The following is an 8,124-nucleotide window of genomic DNA, read 5'->3' as shown; positions in this document are numbered from 1 at the left end:
TATGTATATATGTATATATATATATATGTATATATTGTTTCAAAGTAGTTGAAAACTAAAGTATTCCAAAATATATATGGTGTAGCTAGAGATGGTGGTGGCAGTTGTAGCTGCGTGCATTGGTCAACGATCGACGAGTGAGGTGGTCGGTTGTGGCTGCGGGTTGTGTCTGACTTCCGGTTTCGGTCATCAACTGGTGGGTGGTAGGCGGTGGTGGGTAAAATGCTAGCATCGACCGGCGACCTGCATTGGCATCGACCAATGGCCCACGGTTGGCAGGCGAAAGCGGGTGACAGCCTGCTAATAACCTTTTACATTAATATTGATGTAAATATAAAATTTGACCAATTCGAGTGAATTCTAAATTAAGCTCTAAATTTCAATTCACTTATATTTTACATTATATTTGTATTTTTTTTTGTATCAAACACTTAATTTTCTAAATTCCCTCTAAAAGAACTATATGGTACTACAAATTCTTCCAACTAAACAACCACAATAATCTCAAAATATATAAGATATACAAACATACTCATTATGACGAGAACCACATTTTATTCTGAGGCATTTAGGTATATATATTGCATATATTTTTATTTTAGATAAAAGATGTTTGTTATATTATGGCATGTTTAAATTTTTTTAAAACATTTAAAATAACTTTTAAACATTTTTAATATTTTTTAAAAGATAAGTTAATTTATTTTTTAACATGAAAAAATAAAAACATACAAAATTTGCACTAATTAAATATATTTTTGAAAAAAAAAACTAAAAATGTAAAAGTGACCCCAAATAAGCCCTATGTTTGAGTTTAACTTGATGTAAATAGAAGTCCAATTTATTGTTTCAAGTCAAATCAGTAAGATTGGAAAACAAAGCGAATTTTTTATAATCCATATTTATTTCTAAAAAATATTTAATATTTAATAAAATGATTTTGAATATAATAAAAAATAATTACGCCACTGATACATTGCGCTCCTCTAGATTTTCCAAAGTTCTAACAACTCATGTCCCACAACCCCAAACAGCCACCTAATCTTAACCCACCCAAAGAAAGTCTAGATCCTGAGGCATAAAAAACTATATTAAGCGATACAAGTAAGCAAGCAAAGCGGATTTTAAAGCTCAGCAAGGTTATGACTGACTTTTGCACACATAATAATTGGTGAAATGGTGTCACTGTCCAATTTCATTCTCAACCAGAGAGGACAATGATTCACACCAATAATTACATTACTGAAAATTAAATAAAAACTAAAAAAATTAGTCAAAAAAGGTATACTACTCTAAGTGCCATCACAATTCAGCCTCAGTTTAAGTTCATACTTCATGATTAGGATTATTAGATGTTGAAATATCTAGAATGATTTAGAAGTTCTTTATCTTAGTGTTGTATGAGAATATTTTGCACATTGATTATTAGTGTTGATAGGTTGAGATTAAATTTACATGAGATCTAAAAATTTTTTGTATGAGAAATTTAGAAAAGGAAAATTCCTTGAGGTCCAATTCACTTGAAGTAACTCTATTAATATGAGTTATGGAAACAAAGGGTGCCTTCTGTTTAACTGCAATAAATGTTAATACCTTTAGGTGATACTAACTACTGTAGATATCTCTTAGGATGATGCTAGGAGAAGTCTTGAGATAGTAGAACTTACGTCAAGTGTTGTGGTGCATCGGTTTGGTTGGAGACCAGACAATTGGTAACATGTGCATGGTAATTCTTTGACTGACATTCATTAATTCTTGGCAGAAATTGGGTATTGGTCATCAGTAGGCATTAAATAATTGTTGACTTAGATAACCAGAAGTGTGTTAATTGTTTGGTCAGTCATTTGATATGTTGGGAGTTCGAGTGAAAAATAATAAGTGCATCAAACATTTATTTATGATTGATGTTTGGTGTTGATAGATAGTAGGCAACATATGATATTAGATGAGAAATATCAAAAATTAAAAAAATTCTCAATAAATAATTTGTTGTTTATCTAATAAGAGGGAAAGTTAAGAGAGAAGTGGATTAAGGACGGAAGCATCAAATTTTAGAGGTTAATGAGCATTGGATATTGGCAATTTGAAGGTGTTAATCTATAATCAATGATGAATATCTAAGGTTGAAAAACAATCAATATTTTACAAAGTGATTATTTTGATAAGAAGGGTTGTTGAGCATCTTAGAGTGTTGAGATTAAACATCCATGCCTAAAGAACATTGGATGCCAACTATTTACATGCATCAACTAATCATCGATGAGAAGTAGTGGAAGTCTATGCAACTATCAACATTCATAAACTAATCATCAATGAGATGTAGTAGAAGTCCAGATGTGTAAGAAATTTGGCTATATAATTCTCTTACTATAAAGGGTGAACAAGTGATTGGGATAGCATACATTGTATGCTCATAATAAAAAATTATGGATGGTGGTCATGATGGACATCAATGTCAACTAAAGATCATTGTTATAAAGTGGTGATCATGGTCATTAATGTTTCCTGTTGATTTATGTTTTGTTGGTGGAGATAGGACATTAATGTTTGTTGATTTATGTTTTGTGGTGGAGATAGGACATTAATTTTTTTTTTTTTTTTGTAATCTTAGGCATGTGATAAAAAGTAGAATTTATTTATAAATTTTTGTGGGGTATTTTGATATTCTATAGGAAAAATTTAGATGCTCTATTAGATGAATTACTTGAAATTTGAAAGTGAAATTCTTTTGCTTAAGCCAATTATCTGTAAAGCAACGGGAGGGTTTTGTAGTGCCTACTCTTTAGTGTTAAGAAGTTGAGTAAATAGTAAGATATCAACCAATATGAATCCTTAACTTATCACCCTTTCATATTGTTTACCTCATTTCTTTTAATATGAAGTTTGTTTTAAGTCCTTTTTAAAAAGACTCAGAGTCGCCAGCTTGACTTATCATCATAAGATTTTCTTTTCCAAATAAATCTCCTTCTCGAATCTTATAAATGATCTGAACACAAGAAGAATCTGAAAGATAAGACATACAAAAAAATTAGACAAACAAAATTTAAAAAAAAACAAGGAGAGCTTGTGTAAGGAAATCCTCTTATAATAAGTTAATAATGTACGTATAATGATATTGGATCAAAACATTTAGAAAAATAATCAATGAAGAGAACCCCTGCAAAAGTCACCCATGTAACTAGAGAGTCAAATTTTTGTTCTTGTTATGGGTTCAAGATTACTCCCAAAGTTCTCTTTGGTTAATTACATATTAGCGGATGCCTAAGAATACTCTTGATAAGAAGGGAATTGCTTGCATTATTTATTATATCTAGTTAATTGAGAAACCAAAGTATTGTTATCATCTCAAATGGGATAATCCTGCTACATTTGATGCCTATACAAAGCCATAGGGCAGAAGGTGAATCATTGTATCCACTTAATTTAGCGGCACCTAGGCATAAAGGGCCTACGAGATGACAACAAAAATTTTTTGAAGGAATGACAGTGCTTAAAAGAGTTGTCAAAATAAAGGGGAGGAATCCCTTAGTAGATAGAGGTAGCTGAGTAGGGATATCATGGATATTTCATATCAAGCTATAGGGACCTAAGTCTACCTGATCATGAAGGTAGTCAACTAAGCCTGACCAAGGACCCCTTATCAACAATCCATGAATTGCATCGTCTAAGAAAATCTCGGTAGCCTTAAGGTTAGAGCAATAAAAATATCTAATTTCCTATCTCCCTCTAAGAGGTGGAAAAGGTGAAAATAGAACTTATACTCATTAATTAAATGAAGAAGAAGCCACAAGAATGAAAAAGGAAAGAGAGGTCAGGATATAGAGCTAGAACGACCCTACATTGGATTATTTCCCCTTCTGGGTCGGGGATGCCTCTAACACCCTATTTGTGCTATATAATCTCCTTAGTATAATTCTTATGCTTGTCTTAGTTGATTGAAAGAGCATGGGGGCTCTATCTCGAGACATGCAAAATATTCCAGTTGTTTGTAATTAAATTTAAATATAGAAGCCTTATTAGGGATTACATGTGGGATAGCTTTGCAAGGCAGGCCATTTTAAAACTAGCTCAAAGGTCATGCATAAAAAGTAAAGCAGAAAGTAATATTGATTTCAAAATTAGGATAGTTTAGTCCTAAATTGATTATTTACCTTGATTCTTTTATAATTAGGGTTTTTTAAAAAGACATTTTGGGTCCATAAAAAGCCTATATTGAATTTTTCATATGAGCCCAGACAAGCCACTATCAAGAAAGAGTAAATGATAAGCACACTGCACAAGGTAAATCAAGCCAAATGAAAATATAAAAGGCTGGGTGTTGTTGGGTCAGCAACATATCACAAAAAGTAGGAAAAGCAATCAGATTCCTAATATACATGTCTTTTCATATTTCTATACAAGTAGAAAAATTAAACTTAAGGTAGGGGACACAAGCAAGGTGCTCCTTGTCCTCGTCACATGGTTCAGTGCATCAAGCACCTCAAAACCCATGCCTGCACCTTATTTGAGATACAAACACCCTAAGGACTCTAAAAAAAAATACATGAAAAAGTCTAAAAAATACTCGATCTATAGAAGAGTTAGTATGAGCTAAATTTATGTAATGCATAATAAGCCATCCCAAACTTGAGGGAACTTAATAGCACCTGCAGAAAGTGTTAGCTTTTAAAACACTGCTTTGTCATCCCTTTTTATTTATTTTTAGGAGTGGGCCTTACACATAAAGCTGCCTTTAAATATACTAGTGTGCATGTCTCATGCCCAACAAATATGCAAACGAATAAGAAAATGATGCCTAGCTAGGGCACAAACCAAAGAACAATAATCATGACATCAAAAAGACTACATAAGCACCCTAGTTGTAGCCTAGTCTGTATGGTGTCCTGTCACAGTGTCTAAGTGTGTGCAAGGTACAGGGGTGAAGGCTACTGTATGATTTTGAGGGGATCGCTGACACTTGCCCTGTAATGTATATCAGCCAAGAGAGTTTTATAAGAATTGGTCTCACATATGCCCTAGTTTTGCTAATTGCATAATTTTAAAATAGGGTGGATATCATTAGTAGAGAAAATATAATAAAAATTTATATTTTAATATAGAACCATTAAATGTAAATCCTTAACATGTTAGGTGACATACTTTAGAACCCTTGGAACCTTATCACAGTCATATGTTTGTTGACCCTGATCAAATAACTCACATTGCTCACCAAGATTTACTAGACAACTAATGCTCATTAAAGCATCATGACCTACAATGAGTCACTCACTGAATCGGTCCAAATTATTTATCAAGACACAAAGGCAATGCACATGCAATCATGCAGCAAGGCTTAACACATCATGACCGCTTAATCATGGTTCACACAGTCATGATGGATGTCGAAAGGTAATTTAAACATCATGCAAAATGTAAATGACAAGATTGTAACAAATGCAAAGTAACATAATCAAGTGCACTCATTTTGTGCGCTCAAGGAGCTCAGTGGCCTTCGAGAGTGATATGAATTGAACACACAACATAAAATACTTACAACATTCATGTGTGATGCTATAAGAAATGAGACAATGTGCTCTCCATTTAAGAGACTTACACACCAGTGGGATATCCTTGCTAGCCACCACTCACCAAGGATATGCAAATATTGAGCCACACACATATGTTAACATATGTGTGCGACAATACAGAAAGTACAGGTGCTTGAGGAGACACCATGTGCAAGCAATGCCAAAGGAAAAGTTTGATTTTTTCTTCATTCAGCAGTATTAAACATATTGCATATCACTCCAAAATAAAATCATTTTTTGCATGCAAACATTAATTCAACCGATTATAAACATCATGTAAGCAATGTGAAAACACGAGGAAGGAAAGTGACATGCAAGTGGGGTTGGCTATTTTAACAATTGGATTGATCAGGAACGATTGACCGAGTATTATGGACAAAGTGATCAGTCGATCGAGCCCAAGTGATCAGTTGATCGGGTTGTAGAGGTCAATCGAGCCTAAGTGATCAGTTAATAGAACTAGGGCAACTAATCAAGCCAGAGTGATTGATCGATCAAGCCGGAGTAGCCAATCGAACTAGAGTGATTGGTTGATCAGGCTAGGGTATTTAATTGAACTAAAGTGATCACACAATTGAAATAACATGTGCAAAGTGCCACATGCAAAACATCATGAAGGACATGCAAGCAAATGCAAACCAACATGCTTGATAGCAAATTAAAATTTTTCTAGTGTTATCATATAGGATCTTAGGCTTTGATTTATGGATGTGTAGCAAAACTACCTCTAAATTTAGTGAATGAATTGAAGGGTTTTCTTCAATTCTTTGAAGAAAAATTCTTCACAACTTGGATAATGAAGCAGTTGATTCTGATTCTCTTTATAGATGTCAAATTGCAAAGTATGTGATTATATGTTTAATTTCCTTAATAATGATTCTTACTTTGCAACAAAGTCAAAAACTTGATCCCAAGCAAAAGCTAGGTAAATTCTCAACTCCAAAGAATGAAATAAATAAGAATACAATTGTAATATTTAAATATGGGATACTACGCAAGTATACATATCGTTATCAAGTAATATATGACTTTTTTATTAAGCCCCGAATATCGAACCCACAGGAAAAACTACAATATAACAACCTACAAAATAGAAAAAATTAGATAACAAAATTCTACTTAGCAAAATAGTTTTACTTAAACTCTTGATACTAAAATAAGAACGAAAGTTTGATTATTTTTGTAATTTATCATAATTTTAAAATAAAGTAAGTAACTAACTAACTTAACTAAATACTTACAAGATGAAGACAGTATAAATAAAATATATTTTTCCTTATCAAGAATTAGTAACAAGTATAGGAATTCTGTTGTGGAATTTTTCTAATTGTGTTGTGCCAAATATGAGTAATATTATTATTTATTCTTACTTGAGATGCTATAAAGAACATTGACTAATCTATAGTTTGAATAATTTTGAAGACGGGTTAGGTAGGGAAGATGCTAGATCTCACTCTAGAGTTCCCTCTTCTCCCTACACCTTGAGGCTAACATCTCATATCAAAAGCTAAAACTATAAATCAAATTGAGGGCTTCAGTTTGTCACTCTAAAGTCCTCTAATTCTACACCCTTCAAAGTTTATTTTCCTATTTATTTGCACTCAATCCTATGAACTACATTCTCATCCATGAAATCAAATGTGATTCTTACCGTTTGTTGACAATATCTTTCGGATCTTACATGTTCTCACAACAAGTATTAACATCTTAATTGGCCAAATCAAGAAGTAAATGAAGAAGTAAAATGAAGTATAAGGTTTAAAATCATCACAACTTCTTCCAACATTAAAGTCTAATACTTCACACAACTTCTCTCCAATACCTAATCACTTATCATTTTAAGGAAAAAGATAAAGAAAACTACTCAAAATTCATGAAGAAAACACAACCATACTTGAGTTTGAAAGTAGAAATCGTGCACTTAAACAAGAATTTTAAATTAAAACCAAATATAGTCACAAAGATGAACACTTATTTAAAATCATCTCTCCACCAAATGTCTTGAAGTTCCTTTGAATCTCTTCCTTCACTCACAATACAAACTAAAACTCAAAATAAAAAGAAAAGGTGTCTAACAACAGTGGCGATGGGTGGCAGCAGCGGCAGCGGCATATGGTGGTTACTCTGGGTTGATGGATAATGATTGGCCTCTTCCCTTAATGATCAAAGTCTTCTTTAATAAAAATCCAAGAGGTACCTTGGTGTCACTTCAAAATGTATCTCCATTCAATGAATCTTCTAGAAGTTGCCTCCTTTCAAAAGCCAATGCTTCAAACACCTCTTAAAATTTTTTTCCAAATTCAGTGAATCATCAAATAACAACTTCCGACGCTTAAGTACGGGGTACCTGACGCTTAGGCGCGGCTCTAAGCGCCTCAATTTATTTTTGCTCCAAATTTGATCCTTTTTAACTTATTTCACCATTTTTCATCCATTTTATTATACCTGAAAAAAAAAACACACAAATACCATTCATTAAAGCACAATATCTCAAAAATAGGTATAAAATAGGTATAAAATGTGTACATGTATAAAATGTGTACATAAATACTATATA

Source organism: Phalaenopsis equestris, unplaced genomic scaffold (genome assembly GCF_001263595.1).
Source record: "Phalaenopsis equestris unplaced genomic scaffold, ASM126359v1 Scaffold225841, whole genome shotgun sequence".
NCBI classification, from domain to species: domain Eukaryota; kingdom Viridiplantae; phylum Streptophyta; class Magnoliopsida; order Asparagales; family Orchidaceae; genus Phalaenopsis; species Phalaenopsis equestris.
This window is presented reverse-complemented; position numbering follows the sequence as displayed.